Source organism: Marmota flaviventris, chromosome 9, assembly GCF_047511675.1.
Source record: "Marmota flaviventris isolate mMarFla1 chromosome 9, mMarFla1.hap1, whole genome shotgun sequence".
NCBI classification, from domain to species: domain Eukaryota; kingdom Metazoa; phylum Chordata; class Mammalia; order Rodentia; family Sciuridae; genus Marmota; species Marmota flaviventris.
The window spans coordinates 46,760,269-46,783,687 of record NC_092506.1 but is presented as its reverse complement, the minus strand read 5'-3'; the positions used below and the strand labels follow the sequence as shown (position 1 = coordinate 46,783,687).

Here is a 23,419-nt window from a genome sequence, read left to right as displayed (position 1 = left end):
AAAGTCTATGTGCAAAATCTCACACTAGACATAACAGGGTACTATTCTCCATCCTGTTTCTCTCCCTGAACTGAATTATTGGTAGTTATTCTTTATGCTGAGGCCTAATACAACACACAGGTTTTATAAGACTTGTTGAGTTCATGTTGAGCAGATTGTCAAAGATGTTTTCTCTGCAATCTCAGTAAATTTTCTCCAAGGATCCTAGAGAAAATTTCTTCTCTGACTTGAAAATAGACATGACAGTCAATATTTACTGAGCATTTATAGTGTTCAACAAATGCATATTATCACATTTAATCCTTCACCTTATGAGGTTGGTGCTATCAGTTTCCTGTACTCAGCTTATAGATGAGAAATTTGAGGCTCAGAGAGTTAATAATTTTAATCAAACTTAAATTGAAGTAGATGTGTATAATAAAAAAGTGTTTATTCCTCCTATTGCTAAAAATTGCTATTTCTTTCAAGACACAGTGTGTCCTCACCCTACATTCACTGTGGATGCCACAAAAGATCTTGCCCACCCTTTACACAGGTGCCCCTCCTTTCATCTCATAGTCTCTGTAACTGACTTGTTCACCTTCCCCCAGCAGCCTTAGAGTTACTTAAAGACAGCTCCTTTTTCTCCCATATGTATACCTATACCCAAGAACTTCACAAAGCCTTGTAGTGCTTGGTGATAGATGGATGGATGGGTGAATTGATATCTGACAGAACAGGGAAGTCTAGGTCACAGAACTTTCATCGGCTGGGTCTGTGGAAGCTCCATCCAGTTTCTAAAGAGGGGATGGATAAAAAACTTGATGTAGGAGTATCCGGCACTCTCTGGTCATAAAGAACTACAAGGGGACAGGAGTGGGGGCATTTGGGAGGACCCACAGCAGGTATGAAGGGAAGAAGGCACAGCACCAGAATAAACCAAGGGCCACAATAAAAGACAGTTTTAAAGGAATCAGGGGTCTGGGTTCAGGAAAAGATTAAAACATTCCCCAGTACCAAAAAGAAAAGAAAATGAAAGTAGGGGTGGGATATAGGAATTATTATTCTTTAAATAAATCTTTATTTGACCCTTAAAATAAATAAATAAAAGCTAAAACATGGGCCCAGTAGGGAACTAATCAGGAATAAAAGTCCTACAAAGTCTGGTACTGTCTCTGGTGTCCAAGGACACTGTTTGCCCTCTCGCTTAGGTACCTAACACTCTTGGATTTAGGGGAAAACATATTCCTTAGGGGGAAACATGTTCCTTGCCTTGTGATTCCAGCCTGCTCGTGAAGGGGCCACAGACATAAACCTGTGGTTTTTGTCCTCACTTTAGGGGGAAGCCAGAGACTCCACCGTCAGGAAAGTTCCTCATTTTCCCAACTTCTCCGCATGGGGGCAGCAGTCACCATCTGTGTTCAGCTGCTACGGCCTCATGCTATTAAGGACCTAGGGTGACAAGGCTGCCCAGAAGACCCACCCAGACCAGCCCATGTCCAGTCACTCAGTCACCAGTCCTAAAGAGAGCCGGGCACCCCCACATGCCAGAACCCCCATTCCTGAGACCTCCCTAAAGTATGAAGCCCTCTTTCCTCACAAGGCAGGATGACATCAACCTTAAAGAAAAGAGTAAGAGAACTTTGAAATTGGATATGGAATGTGTTTAGGGTTTGCCAGCCTCTGGGGTGTTGAATTGTTTGTGCTGCCTTTTTTTGATGTGTTGGAAGAATTTCACTTAAAGTGCTTCCCAAGAGGTTTACAGAATCAGGACACACAGAGAGTGCCACAAACTTGCCCACAAAGCCCTTCTTCACTAATTAGATGGAAAATCAGAAATATTTGAAGGCTCTAAGTTTTCAAGTAGAATTTCTGTAGAAAACAGCATAAAAGCGCTCATTACTGACAGGCCCCAACTTGTACTGGGTCTTAATGAGTGTTCTGTTGGACAGGGGCTCTCACAACACAGCGCTACACAGAGAAGACCTGGGGAAACATGCCTTCAGCCATCCAACTCCATAAGATATTTTCCTCTCCACTGATCAAAGTCAAAGAAGGATGACATATTCCCAAGTTTAAAAAGCCCCATCCCAACTGAAGAACTTACAGGCTCCTAATCCCTGTGTCAAAGGGTAAAGTAACTAGGTCATCTGAGCTCTGGTTTCAAGATGCAGCTACAACTTCAATCCATCGGGGCTTAGAAAGAATAAGGAGGCCTGGGCCCCACGAGACCTGGAAAGCTGATGCATTTTCAAGCATATTTGTTAACCACTGATTAGACTACTGTTTTCTCAAATAGTAGACTGTGAAAACACACCTGAAGCATCACCTCATGCCCATCAGGACAGCTGTTATCAAAAAAAGAAAGATAACACTACTAGACAGGATGTGGATAAAGGGGAATCCTTGCCTACTGCTGGTGGCAATACAAATTAGTACAGTCATTATGGAAAACGGTGTGGCGGTTCCTCAAAAAACTGAAAACAGAACTATTTCAGCAATCCCACTATTGTTTATATATCCAAAGGAAATGAAATCAGTCTGTCAAAGTGACATCTGTACTCCTAAGTTTATTGCAACACTACCACAAGACCCAAGATAGGGAACCAACCTAAGTAATACATCAACAGATGAACTAATAATGTGATACAGATATACAACGGAATACTATTCTGTCATAAAAAGGAAGAAATCCTCTCATTTGCAACAACATGAATGAAACTGGAGGACACATTTTATTAAGTGAAGCTAAACACAGAAAGACAAATATCACATGATCTCACTTATATATGGAGTGTATAATTGTTGAAATCATACAAGAGAAAAGAGTGGTAGTTACCAGGGTCTGGCATGTGAAGTGGGGTAAAGAGGTTGGAGATATTTTACACAAAATGCCTATTAAGTAGGAGAAATAAGCTCAAGAGATCTATTGCATATTACAGTGACTACAGCTAAAAAACAAGAAATTACATACTTGAGAGTTGCCAAGTGCATATATTTTAAGTATTCTCACCACTCAAAAAAAAGGTAAGACATCGTGTATCTTAAGTAGCTAGGTTAGCCATTCCACAATGTATTGGTACATCAAAACACCATGTTGTGCAAAAAAAAAAAAAAATTGAAGTTTTACTTGTCATTTACGAGAAAAAAAACACCTGAACATATGAGAATGCTGTGTACTGCCTCATCTGCATGTCACATCAGGAAGGTGAGAGTAGTAGCAGCAATGAGGAAGAGAGGAGGAAATGAGGATAGGTGAGATTGTATCTGCACACACGCGTGCATGCACATACACAACGTGAATTTGCTGGTTCACAGGAACTGAAGAAAGTTAAAAAGCAAAGAAACTCAAAGCAAGAAGATATTTTCCCACATTAAAAATGAATGGAGGGCTGGGGTTGTGACTCAGTGGTAAAGCACTTGCCTAGCATGTGCGAGGCACTGGGTTCGATTCTCGGCACCACATATAAAATAAATGAATAAAATAAAGTTTGTTTTCAGTTACTAATATGGCATTATGTAAAAATGTGGGTGCGTAACCAATGTGATTCTGCAATCTGTATTTGGGGTAAAAATGGGAGTTCATAACCCACTTGAATCTAATGTATGAAATATGATATGTAAAGACCTTTCTAATGTTTTGAACAACCAAGAAAAAAAAGAAAAAAAAAAAGAATGGAAGTGGGCTGAGGTTGTGGTTCAGTGGTAGAGCACTTGACTAGCACATGTGAGGCACTGGGTTTGATCCTCAGCACCACATAAAAATAAATAAGTAAAATAAAGACATGTGTCCATCTACATCTAAAAAAATAAATAAAATGTAAGGACTTGATCATGAGTTCCAGGATTCCCACAGTCCCCCATAAGCCCTTCTCCACTCTCCCACTCCAAGGAGCATCCTCAACCCAGAGGGAGAATGCAGGCCCTGCGGGTGGCAGGCCTATGTGGATGCCACACTCCAGCCTCCTCAGCAACATCTTCAGGGCAGGATGTCACCACTCAGCGTGACATTCAAGCCTCGTGACCTGAGTCTTTCCTCATCTGCTTCCCCTCATCACCATCCATGCAGCCAACCCAGGCCCACTGTCATTCCCATTCTGGATTTTCCACCTCCAAGCCTTGCTCATGTTGATTTATCCTCCCAGAAAGCTGCTTAACTCCCCCATTCATTCCAACGTCATACAAGCCCTTTGCACTTGCATGAATAACAAGGAGAATTAGGACTGGATCTTGCCTTCAGAGTCAATCTAATACGGGAGTTTAGACAGTAGGTATAAATCACCAAAGTTTAAGACAGGAAGAAGCAAACGTCCCCATAGTACAGAGAACACAGAGCTACAGAAACACAGAAGAGGGAGAAAACCTGAACTGGAGAGAGAAGGGAGGGTGGGAGTGAGAAACCAGAATAGCAAGTCAAGGTGAGGTTCCAGCCCAACTCTGGGTATGGGAATTAGGCCCATCAATAGCCTTTGGATGTGTTGAGTAGGAGGCCAAGCAGAACTCAGAAAGAGAAGAGTGAAAACCAGAGAGCAAGTAGAGAGAGGGTGAGTGAGTGCAAGCAGAGGAGGGCCCTCAGAGAAGGAGCTGGGGGCAGGGGGCGCACAGTGAAAGCTGAGAATGACTCTCAGGAGAGGGTTTCCCCCTTCGCTAAAGACCAGGCCCTAGAATCTGTGAGGTGAGAGAGAACCCAGGGGCTTGGCTTATCACTTCAGATAAAAATCTCAGGTGAAGGCAGATCAGCCCCAAAGAAATGTAAGAATTCCACAGCAATGGTGGGAAGAGGGGCCCAATCCAGATTTTAGTGATACAGTTCTTGTCACAAAGCTGTCCCCTGATGCTCCAAGGAGCTGGAAAGAAAAGGATAAGAAGGCTGCACATATCCCTGCTTTCCTCTCCTTTGGGAAGATTAGACACTTTTTTTTTTTTTTTTTAATGAAAGAAAATCTCTGCTGGGTGCAGAATAGAGTCCTAACTTCTAAGTATGGTCTACAATTTAGTGTTCCAGTATCGGGCCTGACCTGCTCTAGTGGCCCCACTAGTACCTAGCCTCATACACTTAGCTTGGATCCCTTAGCCTGAGCCCCTCCCACCTCCAGGCCAATGTGCATGTGGCAACTCTGCATGGAACACTTTTTTCCAAACATCTTTTCCTGACTCAAATACACCTGCCTAACTCCCAGGCCTTCGAACCCCAGATCAAATGTCTCCTCCCCACTAACCCCCCACTGCCTCTTCACATTTCCCAACTGCTTCCTCTGATTCTTTGTTTTCACAACAGAGAATCCTCCTATCTTGGCACTCAATACACTGTGTAGAACTCACCCTTTAGATGCCTGCCTCCTAAAACTGTTAGCTCCCTAAGGCCTGGGACCAGTCTTCTCATATCCCCAATATCCTTTGATTATTTTGAACAACATTTCCTGAGTGCATGCTATGTGCCAAAGCTAAGAATTTATTTGTTATTATCTCAAATGATCCTTCACAATTTCTTTTTTTTTTTTAAAGAGAGAGAGAGAGAGAGAGTAGTTTTCGGTGGACACAACATCTTTGTTTGTATGTGGTGCTGGGGATTGAACCCGGGCCGCACGCATGCCAGGCGAGCGCGCTACCACTTGAGCCACATCCCCAGCCCCATATCCTTCACAATTTCATGAAGTTTATTCTCATCCATATTGCAAAGACAAAAATAATCAAAGCTCAGAAGCATTAAAGCATCTCATTCAAGGTCACCCAGCTAGAAAGAGAGGACTGGGACAGAAATCCAGGCAGTTTTGCTGTGCTGCTCAGCCTCCCCCGTTCAGCATGGGAAGGTGTTCAGTTAATGTTTGCTGAGTGAAGAGGGACATCCAAGTCCTCTACTGGGCATGTTCCATCTGAGAGACACCACGAACACAATACTAATAATAATGGTACATTTTACTGAGCAGTGATCACACATCAGGCTCCAGGCTGAAGGTTACCTGGATTGTCTCACTAAATCCTTACCTTGTGAAGTAGACAGTTTTATTAGCCCCAATGTATAATTTAAAAATAGAAGCCCAGAGATGATAAGTAACAGAACTCAGAAACAAATCCAAAAATCTAGCTCTGAGACTCTGATTCTTATCCACCGGGTCATGTCATCATCTAGGTTACCTATGAAAATTAAAATTTTAAAATTCAGAGGCAATACAAAATGAGGAAAGGAAGAAGGTCAAAGACATTTCTGGGTTATTGACTGATCAGGGCCTCTGGGGTTTTTTGTTGTTTGTTTTCAGAGGGGATAAGGGGCAAGGGTTGTTGTTTGCAGTGCTGGGGATTGAACCCAGGACTTCACGCATGCTAGGCAAGCACTCTACCCGAGCTACACCCCCAGCCACCATAACTGGTTGGTTTTAATTAAGAAATCCTTCTTGGAAGACTTGGTCCTCTGCTGCAGATTTTAAAGAAAGAAAAATTAAGTTAGGGGCTCACAAAGAACAAGACTGTTGGATGACCATGTGCTGTTAACAGTGTATCCATAATACTCAACTATATCTAAGAAGTTGCATCTCTGTGCTTCTATTTATCCTCAATTCTCATGGGGGTGGGGGGGATTGAATCAGGAGAGCGAGCTCAAACTTGCAATTTTCTTGCCTCAGCCTCCCAAATTGCTGGAATTACAGGTGTGGTCCACCATGTCCAAGTGTCTCAATTCCTATTCTTATGAGAAAAAACAAGCATAATTTTAGAGAACACAAGATCCAGATAGGAATAGAAACTGTGAGACATCACAGAACACCCGGACTGTGATCTTGACTAGCCTTCCACACTGCTAGGTATCAATGCACTGTATCCATGGTTGCAGCTAAAGTGGGCACATGCAGTTTCCCCAAAATCTATTCTCCTCTTTCCCCTCAGCAACAGACCACTGAATTTTAGGTGGTTGTTTTATAACCCAGAATAAAGATAATATTTCCACAGTGGCCACGTAAATAAGTTCTGACTAATGGGATATACACGTTTACAGGACTTTGGGGAAGTATTCCTAAAAGGGGTAACAGTGTGATTTTGGAGAGCCAAAGGGGAAAGGGAAGTGATCAAATCCCTTATTTCCTGACATGCAGTTGTGATGGCTGGAACTTAAGCAGCCATCTTGAGCTTTGAGATGAAAGCCATGTACCAAAGAGAGCAGAACAGCAGAGTGCTTGGGGCCCAAAAGAGTTGGTGAAGCTGGCTTAATAGTTCTGGGATGACTACTTCCAGATTTATGTAAAAGAAAAATTTGTTTAAGTCACTGTTCTATCAGGTTGTCTTATCATTTGCAGCTAAACATAACCCTAACACAGATAAGAAAAGTCATTTTCAACTTAAAAAAAATACTTAAATGTTGGGCCAAACACAGGGGCCCACACCTGTAAAACCAGCTAAACAGGAGGCTGAGGCAGGAGGATTACCAAGTTCAAGGCCAATCTGAAAAATTTAATGAGACTCTGTCTCAAAACAAAATGTTGAAAGAAAGAAAGAAAGGAAGGAAGGAAGGAAGGAAGATGGAGGGAGGGAGGCTGGGGTGTAGCTTAGTAGTAGAGTTCTTGTATGTGTGAGATAATGGGTTCAATCCATAGTACCAAAAAAAATTTTTTGATACCCTGTCTCAAAATAAAAATTAAAAGGGCCAGGGATGTACTCAGTGGTGAAGCAACCCTGTATTTAATCCCCAATACTGCAAACAAAAACGAAACAAAGAAACAAAGAAAAGGGGACTAAGACATATATTAAGCATAGAGCTTACCACCATCTCATGCTTTATTTTCATACATTGTGCTTCATTTGAAACCATTTCTACAAACGTCCACTTCCTTTAGTTATCGCATAGATTTTTTCATTTACTCAAATATCTTCCAAACAACTGTTATATACAAAGCACTTTACTAGGCACCCTGCAAAAAAGAAAATTTAAACTCCTAATGAACCATAGGGTCTAGACTGCAGCAGGCTTACAGCAGAGACTTGCTGAATGAATGAATGAATTTTTTTTTCCTGGAATACTCTTCCACCCCAACCAAATGGCAATTTTCCATCCATCCTTCAAAGTTCAGTTCAAATACTATTTCCTATTGAGCATTCCCTTTTCCATCTCCCATAGAATGGACCTCCACTCCAACCCCACCCCAATCTTTGCTCCTGTCGCCTTCTATACAAAACCTCATAGGACACCTGTTGCACATCTCGAAGGACCATGACTTACTCGTTCTTAATTCCCCAGCCTGGCACCTGAAAGAGATTTGGTTAGTGTTTGAATGAGTTGAATAAGTCAGTTACTTTCAGTGTAACAGAGGAGAAAATATATATACTTAAGATTAGAATCAATGACGCTTAAAGAAAATTACTAACCTAGACAGAGTCCTAAATTCTGAATTTTTTGTTTTGTTTTGTTTGTTTGTTTTCCCTTCCAAGTTATGCCAAACACAAACCAGCAGTACATAATGAGAAAACAGTAAAGATTACCTCCAAAAAGGTTGATAACCACCTGAGGGATCTAAAATGACTGGAGATGGTTACAGACCCAGGTACCTAGACAACTGGAGATTCTAAGGATCACCAACCCCTTAAAAAGCAAGAGGTAGGGGAGAATTGAGGGACTATATCCAGTTATTCAGTTTACAGAAATACGGGTCTTTCTGGACCAAGGACCAGGTGAACAGGCATATTCTATTGTCATCACAGAGCAGCTAGAAGAAAGTGTATGTGTGCACATAGGCATGTGATTAATGCCCACTCTGCACCAGGCACTGTGCTAGGCCTGGAGAGCAGAGCCATTAATGATGGCCCAGCAGGTACAATTCTATAGGGGACAGTGACCCCCTCAGGCATATTAACACCCAGTTAGAGTGCAGAGCACCTGATTCCCAGGAAGGAGAAACATCTAGGCCAACTCAGAGAGCTAAATCAGACCCCAGTTTAGTGTACCTCCCACTGGCTGGTTCTGTGGATCCCTCTACATCAATGGCCCTTCAATGATTCCATGCTCACAATGATACACAGATTCAAAGATGGCTTGTATTTTAACTATACCTCATCCAGGTCAGTGACACGGAAAAAGGGAAATCCTTTCAGTCCTGGGTTGTGGGTTTTTTTTTTTTTTTGCTTGGGTTTTGGTTTTTGGTGCTGGGGATTTGCAGGAAGTCTGAGGCCTACTCCTGGCTGTGCCCTAAGCCAATCTTTCTGTACAGGACACCCAGAAAGCCTCATTCTGGCACTTAGTTCACCTGAGAGACAGGAAGCAGCACTGGCCAGCTCTGTCAACTCTCTCTGAAGCAGTTTAACCAGTCCATGCAAAAGTTACACTGCCCTTGAAGAACAGAAAGATTCAATAAAGACAGCCAGACAATCCCAGCGGAAATGGTAGATTTAAGTGCTACCTTTGTGTGATGTGAGGTATTATCACCTTCCCTGGTTTTAGGCAGCATTAGTCCCCCTTGCTAAGGAACTCCTTTGATGGGCAAGATGAGACTTTCAAAAAAGCAACACAGAGCCCAGAGGTTAGAGGCAAGAACCTTGCATTCAAACAAAAGAGAGAAAGAGATTACTTCACACCACCTGCAAACTAAACTATACGGAGATATTCAAGAATATGTATCCTTGCTAATCTGAGACACAAAAAAAAGAGGTTGAGGCCCAAAGATTTTCAACACATTACTACTTACAGGTATTAAAAAAATAATAATAAATAAAATAAAAAACTGGAAACAACATTGGTGTCCAAAAACAAGGAACTATTTAGGTAAATTACGGTATATCCATGACAGAACCTGAGCTCCAAGATAACGGGACCTTAAGCTGAAGATCCAAGCCTGTTCCAATAGATTAATAAAAATATATAATATAGCAATTAAAAATCATTCCTTGTGTATGATTCCATTTACATGAAGAATAAATCTGTAGAGACAGAATGCAGATTGGCTGGTGGCCAGAAATGTAGAACTGGGGAAAAACTATTTAACAAATAAAGAGTTTTACTTTGGAGGAATGAAATGTTTTAGAACTAATAAAGATGGTGGTTGTGAATGTACTAAGTGCCAATCAAATATTCACTTTAAAATGTTTTATTTTGTATTACATGAATTTCACCTCAATAAATCATTTTTACATATCATGATTCAGAAGAAAACTTCTTATCCTGAAACATATATCAGGTATTTTTAAGTAAAAAGAAAACAAAAAAGGATGTCTATATATGCATAAATCCAATTTGTAGTGAGGAATAATGGGCACGTATGCATAAGAAAAGAAAACCTGGCAATGTAAAAAAAAACCTGGGGATTTGCACAAGGTCTGAGGTCTACTCCTGGCTGTGTGGGCTATTAATTCTCCCTAGTGCAGCATCTTCCCTGGAAGGGGACACATGTTGTTTCAGTCTGGGTCTTCAGACCCACACTACATCACCAAAGAGGAAGACAGGATTCTGGCAGAGTCAGGAGAATGGAAGGTCATGGCATCCCTGCTGCACCTTCCTGGAGGAGGGTGGGCAAGCCACTGGTTTATGCATAAGCTGCAAAGAGTGGTCTCCTCTGAATGGATGAATGATCAGCATAATTTTTACTTTAATCTCTGTGCTTTTCCTCTATATTTTCTGAATTTTCTACAAAAATACATTATTTCTGTAACAAAAAAAAGAGAGAAAGAACTATTCTGCAAATGCAGGACAGACATATATGAATGGTATTATATATTTATTAAGGTATCAATAATATTCTGAATGCCTGAAGCTAGGCATGGGGTGCACACTTATAATCCCGGTTACTCTGGCAGCTGAGGCAGGAGGGTCTCAAGTTTGAGACCAATCTTCATAACTTAGTGAGACCTTTGTCTCAAAATGAAAAATAAATAAATAAATGCCTTAAAAAATCTAGAAGGAATTTATGCTAAGCACTAGGGAAGCAGGATTATGAATGATTTGTTTTCTTTTTGTTAATTACTAAATTACATAGCAGATATAACCAGAGAGGAAAAAATATTGAAAAAAAAAAAAGGAAAAAAACGTGAATGCTTTAACCCAGAAGTACAAGCAGGATCCATTGTAAAAATGGAAGGATCAAGGCTGGAGTGGGAGGGTCCAAGCCCCTACCCAACCCAGCAAGCTCCTCATCTTTATACCTGATATCACCAGTCATAGGACCCTATCACACTTTCAGCCTGGCTTCACTGACACCACAGTGTGATTCATCTCTAGTCTCTCTCTTTTTTTTTGGTACTGGGGATTGAACTCAACCACACTCAAGGGCACTCAACCACAGCCACACCTCCAGCCCTATTTTGTATTTTATTTAGAGACAGGGTATGAGTTGCTTGACACCTCACTTTTTGCTGAGGCTGTCTTTGAACTCATGATCCTTCTGCCTTAGCCTCCTGAGCCATCCAGTCTCTCTATATCCAGTGGAAACTGATGGAATTATTAATAAATATAACAACTAGGAAGAAAATCCAAAATCCATCATGTTTGTGCCAAATTATCTCAGGAATCTGCAGAAAACATGTTTTTTAAATATTTAATAAAATTCACACAGCCAAGAAATGTGCCTACATGGTTGGGTTTTCTTTCTAGGATCAGCACCCTTCAAGGGAACTACCATGAATGGTAAACCAAGTTTGAAAAATTGGACCCAGTAGAGCTATAAGTAATAACATCAGATCTGAATACCTAGGGTAGTAACAGACCAATTTAATGAACCTGAATTGGCTCAGTGAAACCACAGAAGTACTGAAACCACCTTGATTAGAAAGGCTCCTGCAACAAAAGGCCCACTCACAGTTGAAATCTAATCGGTGTTAATTAACGCCCCCAGAATGAAAACACTCCTTTATCAGTATGTGGTTGCTGGCTCCAACTTTCCCATAAATCTTAGCTCCTGGGTGCAAAGGGCTGAGGGCTCTCCTCAGTGGCCACAGAGCACTGCACCTGTGGGGTTGAGAGCTTCCAGGTAGGTTCAAGAGGGGCCTACCTCTTGGGTCAGTCCCAGAAGGGGAGCCCAGCTAATGCTAGTGGGTTTTAGAGCTTAAATCTGATGTCCCCAAAAGACCCACCCACAGACTACAAGATGAGTAATGGCAGGTCCCACTGTGCTACCTCCTATGCACTAACTCCCCTACCCAGGCAGCGTGTGTGCCCACACATGTTCCTTCTTGTCCACGTTCACTCGCACACCCTCCTATGCTCCTTGTTGTGAACCAGCTTTTCTGTATACCTGGGCACCTCTTCACTTTGGGGGGGCTGACTCCTGTTCCCTTCTGTCCAGAATGCACAGCCCATGCTCCTGCAGTCAGGACCCAGCCTCAAGTCCCACCCATCCTGGAGAAGCCTTTTGCTATTCCCATGTGTCTGGCATCAGTTCAGGAGCCAAGGGCACCTAGGAGCCCAAGCTGGGCCAAGAAATGGGAATGAGATGAGAAGCTACTAAAGATGTAGATTCCAAATGTTGAACCCTCTATTTACTCCAATGTTTCCTGAAACCTGAATCTCAGGCACCTTGGGATTAAGGATGAGGATTTGGTCCAGGCCCAGGCCCTGATGTGGGGCAGGCAGAGTGGGGGGAGGACAGGAGGAAAGGGCAGGAGAGGGGGACGTGTACCACACACAGGCATGTACAAGTGCTCAGGAGGTCATGAGATGTGGGAAGAGTTTCTATGGGGATTCCAAGAAGGCTTGTCAACCACCTGAGAATAACTCATATGAAGAATCTAGCTCACTGTCCCCAGCAGCAGGAGGTGCTAACTACAGTGACAGCAGGGTACAGAGGAGAAAGGGGACCCACAGCCCAAGGTGATACTCCACCCCAGGTCACTTCTCAGCCACAGAGAGGTGCTTAAATAATAAATATCGACAACAATGACCATGTAACAGCTACACCCCGTGGCTGAGGCTTCCCAATGCCTTGGGGCAGGAGCCATGAGGGTCCTTCACCCCCAAGATACAGATGGGGACACTGAGGCACACAGGGAGCTAGCCCAGGGTGGGGAAGAAGCTGGTACTCCAGGGACCTATCAAGTCTTTAAACCCAAACTCATTCTCAAACTTTCAGTTTTCCTTCACCACCTCAGCCCCTAACCGCCCTGGTCTGCTCTCCCTGGGAAAGAACCCGGCCAGCACCCGCCTCTTCGCCCCTCCAGGAAGGTCACTGCCCACTGTGCCCTCAGTCTCGGAATGAAGAGCCTGATACTCTGAATCATTCATTCCTTTTCATTTTCTGGCTAGTTTTGTTGTTGTTTTTTAAAGCCCAAACACAATGTCCTCAAGTTTTAGAAATATCAGGTCATTTAGCAAAATTTCCTCAATGAGGTCCCCAAACTGCCCTCATTCCCAGTTGGCTTCTCTGCCACTCACTAGAATGACTGAGGCTCCAGAAGAAAGAGAAGAATCCCAGCTGCTTAGCCAGAAAAAGCTGCAGAAGGCACTCCCAGCTTCTTGAGGTGGTCCTGACCGGCTTGCACAGCTCTTGGGAGAAAAAGTCTCAGAGTAGACAACTCACATTCACCTCACACCTGCCCTGGCCCCTCAAGGCACTGAGCCTCCCTCAGGTTCCAACCAGGCCGCCAGGAGATCCAAAGAGTTTTCAGTTACTGGGTACAGGCAACCGGAGAAGTGGCCCAGAAAAAATGTCCTCCAGCCCTGCACCCGCCCCTGACCACACCCAAGGGGAACACTATGGGCTATTAATTCTCCCTAGTGCAGCATCTTCCCTGGAAGGGGACACATGTTGTTTCAGCCTGGGTCTTCAGACTCACCCTACTCACCAAAGAGGAAGACAGGATTCTGGCAGAGCCAGGAGAATGGAAGGTCATGGCATCCCTGCTGCACTTTCCTGGAGGAGGGGGGCAAGCTACTGGTGTTGAAGTCAGATGGTCCCGACATCAAACTGAAACCCTGCCATTAATTAGCTGTTTAACTTGGACAAGTCATACACCTCTCTGAGCCTCAGTTTTCTCTCCTGAAAACTGAGAACAATAATACCTACACCTCACTGGTCGCTGTGAGATAATAAGTAAAACACCCATGGAAGGCTCGGACATATAGCAGATGCTTGATGAATGTGTCCTTGGCTGGCCTGACCAAAATGCACCAGGCAGAAAACAGGAGGCTGTGTGATAAAAATTAGACTGATGCCACCCTCACTCCAGAAGGGGAGTAAAGTGCGAGAAAGTAGGGCAATCATTATCCTATCCTTTTTCCCAAAATAGGAGCAGAAGCAGTGGGAGGGGTTGCAGGGCCCTGAGTCCCCAACATGTTTTCCTGTGCCTCAGGCAAGGACACAGCCCTGCGGCTTTGGCAGAAATGAGGAATGTACATGGTAGCTAAGTGTACAGGCCCTGGAGATAGAATGCCTGGGTTCAAATCCCGTCTTCACCTCTTGCTATCTGTGTGACCCAGGGCAGGACAGTTAGCCTAAGCTTTCTTACTCTTAATGGACACTGTCACTGTACCCATCTGATGAGGTTGTTGTGAGATCACTGTGTAAAGACCCTTGGAGATAGGCCCAGCATGCAGTAAGCCCAGTATCTTTTGGCTGTAGTTATTATTTTCTCCACACAAACTTCACTTCTTAAAACAACCAGAAACCTTTTCACCTAAGATGCAAACTCAAGCTCTGACTGTAGCTTCAGACACCTTGATATGGCCCTTGAGCAGCTTTCTTGGAATTTGTTTCTGAGAATCTATCCAGCACCTGGGTCCACCTAACACCCAAAAGCAATAAGAAAAAAAAAAAAATCACAGAACCAAAGATATGGGGCCTGGTCATACCTGCCTTGGGAACTAGGTAGCACTAAAGGACTCTTGAGTTAAAGACAAACAGCTGCATACTTGCTCCGCCCACCTCAGGGCAATCAAAGGTGCCACCCTGTGAAAGGAGGTGTGAGGTATTAGGAGCAGGGGAAGTCACAACCCCCAGGGGGTAGATGCCAAGGCCTCTCCTGGGCTTGCCTCCCTACTGGTGGAACAGGTGGCTTCCCACTCCTTCCCAGGGCCTGTGTGTCCTGCCAGGACCCCTGTACCCAGCACCGTCCCCTAGAGGGGACCGTGCCATCCAGCTGTATCTTGTGCAGCTGCAGCACTAGGATGAGGGTTGTGAAAACAGAAATCCAGGGAAGCAAGCACCTGACTGAGCAGCCACATTTGGTCTTTTCCAAATTTCAGCATCTTTTATTTTTAGAGGCATGTGTTCCAATTTGGTGAGGTATCTGCAAGTTCCGTGTACCTCACTTAATTTAGGACTTTTTCTTTCTTTTTTGATGGTGGGATAGAAGTTAAACACAACTTTTCTCAGTCACCCCTGGATTCTAAGCCCTAAATTTAACTCCAAAGAAACCTGTCTGCCCTACTTCATGACTGGAGAGAAACCATTACCTGCTGCTGAAAATCAGAGTCCTGACACTAGAGTACCAGAGAGATATGTCCTCAATCGCAGGGCACTAGGCTGCAGCACCAGAGCCTTCTCATCAGCTGACTGGGAAGAGGGGACAAGAAGGGGAACAAATGGTCCTACTTCATGACCTAAATCTTGATGATCATCTCCCCAGGGGGCAAGGAGAGGTATCTGTTCTGCCAGTCAGAATGGCCAGGGTGTGGCCACAGGTGTCCCATTCTAGCAGTCCTCGTGTCTGGCATTGGGTACTCACAGGTATGGGGACAGCCTGGCTCTGATCAGTACTTTACCAAGTTCAAACAAAAGAATTAACTATCTGCTCTCCCTCCAACCCCCAGCCTCCATATATTGCTTCCCTAAAGGTTTTTCATTTTTTTTCCTTCTTATTTTACTATATTCACAATGTTGTACAGCCACTGCCATTATTTCTAAAACTTTTTCATTAGCCCAAACAGAAATGCTGTAACTATTAGCAATAACTCCCTATTCCTTCCTCCCCCTGGCCTCTGGAAACCTCTAATCTACTTTCTGCTTCTATATATTTGACTGTTTTAGGTAGCTCATATAAGTGGAATCACACAATATTTGTCATTTTGTAACTGGCTTATTTCTCTCTTTTTTAAAAACAGCTTTTTTAAAAAAATATTTTTTTAGTTGTAGATGGACACAATATCTTCATTTTACTTATTTTTATATGGTGCTGAGGATCAAACCCAGTGCCTCACTCGTGCAAGGCAAGCACTCTATCACTGAGCCACAACTCCAGCCCTGGCTTATTTCTCTAAGCAGAATGTTTCTGAAATTCATCCATATCTGGCATATAACAGAATTTCCTTCTTATTCAGGGCCAAATAATATTCAATTATATGTAGATATCACATTTCATTCATCCCTTCATCTGCTGATGTATATTTGGGTTCTTTTCATCTTTTGGTTCTTGTGAATATGCTATAATGAACATCCACGTACAACTATGTCTGAGCCCCTGCTTTCGTTTCCTTTGAGTATATACTTGAAAATGGAATTGGTGGATCATGTGATAATTCTATTTAGATCCTTTGTTTCATTTTGTTTTGGTTTTGGTACCAGAATTGCCTAGCCCTTTTTATTTTTTGAGACAGGGTCTCATTAAGTTAGCTAGGGCCTCACTCAACTCTGAGGCTGCCTTTGAACTTGTAATCCTCCTACTTCAGCCTACAGGATCACTGGGATTATAGGCATGTGCCACTACACCTAGATCCATTTAGGTTTTTGAGGAACCACCAAACTTTATATTCCCACCAATTGTGCACAAGAGTTCCAGTTTCTCCACATCTCCCACAGTCTTCAAGCTATACCCAAAGCCATGAAATGGCCTTTCCCTTGTACCCCAAGATGTCTAAAAGCTGTTGGGGCTGACTCAGGAACTCAAGGATAACAGCAAATGCCTAGAGCCATAGCAACAGTTAGCAGAGTTTCAATCTAGGTTCCAGTGGATTTGGAAGAACTCCAGGTGAAAACCCTGAGGGCTGGAAGAGCAGAGCCCACCTGCTTCTGCAAATCAGAGCACCTGAAAATGGAGGGGAGAGTCAGGTGCAGGGGTCTCAGAGAGTGCAGGGCTGTAGTAGTAGAGCATTCAGCAGGTAAGTGGGGGGGAGACCAGGGGTCTCCAAAGTGTAGAGCACTCAATAGTGCCCAAGATGGATCACTGCAGTTCAGGAACAAAAGAACAAACCAACCACTTATTTTTATTTTATTTTATCTTATTTTAATTGAAGTACTAGGGATCCAACCCAGGGCCTCATGAATGCTAGGTAGGCATTCTTGTACTGATCTATATTGTAGCCCTGTCATCTTTTTAAATATGTGAGTGTGGCTTATAGATACATTAGCTAAGCAGTTTATGTGTATAATTTATAAATGAGTATACACATGTTGAGGTACATGCTAATTTATTTATGGAATATGCATCATTCAAAAAGCTTGAAAATCCTTACTTTATACCAGCACTTCCCTATTTGCTATTTTCCCTTCCTAATTTTAATGTATTGTACCAACAGCAACAATAACATCTGGAGGAAATAAATTCACAGAACCCACCATGCTAATCCCTCGGCACCTGATAATTCTCTCTTGCCATCTCACCTCTAGGGCTCTCCTATTCCTGGGGGCAGTGGGAGACAGAGGTCTACAGAGAGACAGATGGGGGACAGGAGATACACTGAGGCACCTGCCCCACTCCAGTTCAAAGCCCAGAAAAGAGAAGCTTGTGGCTTAGAAATTAAGAGGTCAGCTTTGGAGTCAGAGATAATTCTGATATGACCATAAATTCCTGTGAAAAAATAATTTTTTACTTCAATGTTTTTCTTGCCTGAAAAACAGCAACATAATACTAGCACCTACCTCATACAGTGGCTGTGAGAAGTACATGAGACAGTCCACATCAAAACATTTAGTGCATTGCCTGGATGGCACACACTAGTTCTTTTAATCAAACAAAAAGAAATGAAGATTCACAAGAGTCAGGAGAAGGAAAACTTCAGAAGGAACTGAAGACAGGGACTAATTCACATGTGCACATATGCATGCATGTGTTTTATGTTCAAGGTGCACACAGCTCTAAGTAGCCACCCCATGTGTTCCACAAATGCACAGAGAACAACCACTAGTGTCAGGCACCTTGAAGAACATAAATACAAATCAAGCAGAATTCACCCGTGGAACTCACTTCTGGTAACACCCCACTAGCCACAAGCCCACCATGGCCCCAGGAAGAGCAGGCAAGGCTCAGGGACATCTGGACTCACTTTCCAGGATGTGAAGACTGGGAGCTTAAGCTAGAGAGGGCCTTACTGTGATCTAGGGCCTTTCACAAAAAGTGCCACTCTCCTAGAGTGACAAACACCATTTGGAATCCAAGTGAAGCCTTTGTTTCAGTTTCCTTAAATTTTCCATTCAGAGATTTTTTTTTTTTTTTTTGGGGGGGGGGGGGTGGTAACCTTTTCTCTTTTCCAAAGCAAACTCTGCAGAAGGACTTTGTCATCTCAGATATCAGACTAGAAACTCCACTCCCTGCTTTATTCCTTCAGCCAGCCCCACCCCTGCTTTGAGCACTCTCTGCTCTGGCCAGGAGGGTTTTATTGCTGTGCGTGCCTGGAGCATCTGCCTGCACCGTGATTCCCACTGCATTTTCCATTGCTGCCACCTTCCCCTATCTTACTGAGAAGAGCCACCCCAGCCTGTGGCTTTGCAAAATTGTGAAAATGGCTTCCTGGTTTATCTACAAGTGGCGGCACATTAAATTATTTTTCAGAGACAGAGAGCCAGGCATTAGGACCTCCCAGAAAGGCCACCAGTGATATAGGGCCACTGAAACCCTCCTCATCAGCACAAAATCCTGATTCCAATGCAAACTCAGAAATCACCCTAGGACACACGTGTTCTCAATGTCCTATTTTTAAAATCTTCTACCTTGTTTTTTAAATTGGCTGTTAAATTTCAGCTCAACAACTTACCAGGTATATTATTAACTGGCAAATGCTCTTGTGGCTTTGCTAGTTAAAGTTTAGGAAGGCATATTAAAATATAATTTCTCCAGCAACCCCCAGAACAGCACAGAAAGCATTCCATTAGGGCAAACCTCAACTAATCTCCCTACCCCCAGCTGATGCTGGATCTTCCCAAGTTGTTTCTGTTCTCATAACAGAGAAAAGTGGAAATCTGGTTGATACAAACTGACCAAGTTATGGCTAAGGGCTAGGTAGTGCTAATCAACATGTATCTCTGCCATGCTGGGAAAGGTGAAGGAAGAAAATAACTCTGTTTAATGCCACAAGGCCCTCCATTCCTGAAGCCCACCCCTCACAAACTGCAGCAGGGGCTCAAGTCACCTCGTGCCAGGGAGTCCTGAGTCCCGAGGCATGCTAAACCCAAGAGAGAATAGCCCATAACCTATCACCTCTGCCTCACACCCCCACCCTTACAACACACAGGAGATCTCCAAACCAAGTCACCATGGTGGACACGTCCAGAACCCAGACCAGCACTTGTACCAGAGTGATTTCAGAACCCATGTTTGATACCCAGACATGTTGGCTTCTTGTCTCAACCCCACAAACACTACCAATACCAGACAATCTCAGCAATAAACCCTGGATTTTTCTTTGGACATACTGACCAGAGACAGGGGCCATCCAAAGATGAGGAAGTTATTTTCTGCCTAACCAACAGCCTCCCTGCTCCAACCTCCCTTGTGTGGAATGAAGTTAGGGCAGATAGAAAAGAGGAAAGAAACGGGGCATGGCCTATCCCAGCACCTAGGGAGACTGAGGTAGGAGAATAGCAAGTTCAAAGCCAACCTCAGCAATTTAGAGAAGTCTCAAGTAACTTAGCGAGAACCTGTCTCAAAATAAAAAGGGCTGAGGATGTGGCTCAGTGGTTCAACCCCAGCATCCCCCCCTCCACCAAGGAAGGAACGAAGGAAGGAAGGAAGGAAGGAAGGAAGGCCTGCAAAGAAGGGGGATAGGATAGAGTAGGAGAGGGAGAGGGAGAGCAGACAGAACCCCATTTATTTCAAGTCAAACCAGTATCTGTTGCAAGTAGAAGGTTTAGAGTTAAAGGGATGGAACATCAAAATATCAAGAGATTTGGCAAACCCACCATGAAGTGAGGAAGATACACCACCCTCAACACTCATCAACAGAGATCTGTCTCCTTCTCCTTCCAAACAACCAAGAGGGAAACTGCTCCCAGATTCAGGTCTAGACACAGACATACATACAGCACACAGGAGGCTCTATCAGAGTGGCTGGGTGCATGGAAAAGACTGCTCTCCAGCCCCACCCCTGCCCAACTCACACTAGCCAGTGCCTAGATTGAACTCTCTGCTGGCCATCATCTGTGAACTCAGGCCCCCAGTGCCCTCTTTTCCCAGGGTTCCTCCGGATGCTGATGTCCAACTCTGTTGACTAGCTGAGGTGGTTCCCCCTGTACTACATCGGATGAATGCAACACACTGCCAGAAGTGCCTGCCCACCCTCTCTGAAGGGATGCTTTGTGTTTCTTGCTTACAAAGGAAGAAAACTGTTTTTGTAGCTGAATAACACAGTTTGGAAACATTAATAGAGCAACAGAGGCCAAAAGCTACTCTGTACACCCATGCCCCCTCCCCCACAAGAGTGCCTGCAAGCAAAGGCTAGAAGAATAAACCAGCAGGCTCAACAAGACACATAGGAACTTCCGACCTCTTGCTTAACACCCTATACCACTACAGACTTCTCAGGAACACGCTAGTGACTGACAGCCTCTAACATGCCTTCCATAGTCACAAATGCCAAGACGTTCTTAAGTCTAACCTGGATCCTTCCTACTTAAAATTAAGTCTGTTTGAGACCTCAGTAGAAAAGCATACTGCTTGAAGCCCTTCCTAGTGACCTTTGATATACCATGAACCCAGAAGGCTGATCTTAGGTCATGCAAAGGAAACTGTGGGAGAGCAGGAGTCCGGAGCAGGAGATGAGAGAAGATTCTGGCTTTTTTGATGTGGTTGCCTGCCAGGAGCTGTGTTACCTTCTCCATCTCCCATCCCCACTGATTGTCAGCTGCATCCATCCTATCACCTGACTGCAGAATGCACTGGGTTGGGAGGCGGTGGCAGGAAGCAGATGACAGAATTAGGGCTAGAAGAAACCTCAACAGGCTGATTCTCTGGACCGAATACAGCCATATGAAACCTAACTGGAATAAGATTAAAGTACAAGTCAAAAATCTCCCAGCAGAAATAATATAAGAGGGGAGAGACAGGCTGAGCAGAAGTTCTAGATACGATTATGTATTAATAGAGACCTATTGTGATTTTAAGTTTCATTTTAAAAAGTATGATACTGCCAGGCATGGTCACCTACTACCCCACTACTTAGGATTACAAATGGCAACTGCTATAGCAAGACACTGTCTTAAAAAAAAAAAAAGAGAGAAAGAGACCATAGTCCATTTTGAGCTGACATGAAAGCCACACCTCCCCACATTGCAAATGAAGCCACAATGCCCCACCAAACAGGACCAACCAAAATCTTCTCTTACGAAGTAATATTTAAAAAAAAAAAAAAAAGTAATATACAAATCCTGAAAGAGTGAATATCTCCCTTCCTTGGCAGGAGTTTTAGCCGTACTGAAAGGTGGGGAGAGATAATGGAGCCCTCAAATGCCTTTCAGCATAGGAACCCCACAGTGCCAAGGCCAGGTCAGTTGCCCCCTTAGAGTTCCCAGGTACTGGAGCCGACACATGTCCTTTTCTGTTGAAGCCAGTTTGACATGGGTTTCAGTAACTTCCAACCTGAAGAGTTGTTAATGCACACACTTTAAGAGGATTACTGAAAAATGGAATATGCCCAAAGTGGTGTCAGAGACTGTAAGTAAACTAAAAGCCATGCTTTATGAGGGAACAAAGATGACTTAATTCAGAAAAGGGAATACTCATAGCCACAGGGAGCCTTTGCAAATATAGAAAGGGAGAAAAATTGTTCTTTGTGGGAATAGAGGGCAGAGCCAAAGACATCAGAAAGTGGAGGCTACAGAAAGGGGAATTTCTGGGAACTTTGACTAATACAACAAAACAGATGAATCTGAACTCAACTTTTACTCTGTTCCCTCACACTCACTGGGTTAAAGCAATTCTCCTTCTCACTTCAAGTAGCTTCTTATCTTGAGCAAATAGAAACTTCCATAAGCTTCATCTTCCAACCTGTACAATGGGAATAACAATCCCTCCTCTACCAGCTTCATGATGCTGTTTTAAAGCTCAAGAGTAAAAATGTAAATAGAAAGTGCATTATCAGACACTGATCCTGGGACACATCGATAATTGAATCTGTGGAAACAACATGAGATGTTCATAAAGACCAGGGTACTTAAAAACATCTTTAAAGATAATGAAAAAAACTGAAGACATCCTAATATTTATAGGTTAGAAGGCCACCTTATAGCCACTGGAAATCGTGTTATAGAAGAACAATTAATGATAAGGCAAAATGTCTATAATAGATTAAAGAAGCAAGAAATCAAAACCATATGTACAACATGATCCCAGGTTTATAAAATTTGTATTTGCAATGAGAAATGACAAGGAAAAAAAGGGTAATAGTGATTATTCCTGCAGAATTAGAAATGTTTTCTTCCTGGGGTCATTTCTCGGTTTTCTTAATTATATAATAATTATGTATTCTTTTTTAAGTTAGGAAGAAGTCATCTATGCCTTAAAGTGCTTTATCAACTCTAAAGAGCTATACAAAGTAATGAGGGTATCAAATAAGTCTCCCTGATTCATCCCTCTTTTTTGATCTGAACACAGCAACTGACCCTCGATTATAACTATTCTATTTTAAAAATAGAAACAAATGAGAATGAGACCAAGATCCCAAATGCTGTGTGGTCTTTAGATATGTCAATTTCCTCCCCAATAAAATGATGAGTATGTATGTGGATTTAAACATTTACTGAAAACCTCCAAACGCCTGTTTCACAATTTTCTTTTATCTACTAATATACAGGGAACATTTTCAACATCCTTAGTTAATATTTCACGGCACCAATTTGAATAAATGCATAGTAATCAACTGTAAGAAGGTATCATGACTAATTTAACTCGTGAGTGGAAGGAGTTTTTTGTTTGGTTTGGCTTCTGAAATGGAAATATTTAATGTCTTCAGCAACCTTCTGAGCTTAGGTGAGTTCCAAGTGTTGACTGTAGAGCAGATTCAATAAATGTAACCTATTATTACTACCACAACCACTATTACTACTACCATCCAGTTTCTGATAAGGTACCCAAGTTCAGTTGAATAATTTTGACTATTGAAGATGCTTCTCTAGAACCCAGGAAAGATGTGCTAGCTGGAGATATGAATTTGAAGCACCACCAGGATAAAAATGTAGCAACAAGTGATTTTAAAACCCTGCCTCCTCCTTGTTTCCAAACACCACCCAACATTCTGATGCACAGACACTGACATATCGACAGCATTAACACACATGCTGGGACTCACAGCTGGATTTTCCTAAGTGCTGAAAAACTAGGATCCTTCTGG

General features: G+C 43.1%; 1 protein-coding gene across 2 annotated transcripts in view; it reads right to left on the bottom strand.

Annotated features, from left to right (window-relative positions):
- Plekha7 (pleckstrin homology domain containing A7) overlaps positions 1 to 23,419 on the bottom strand; it is a 207,582-nt gene that overhangs the window by 143,818 nt on the left and 40,345 nt on the right. The window lies entirely within an intron of this gene.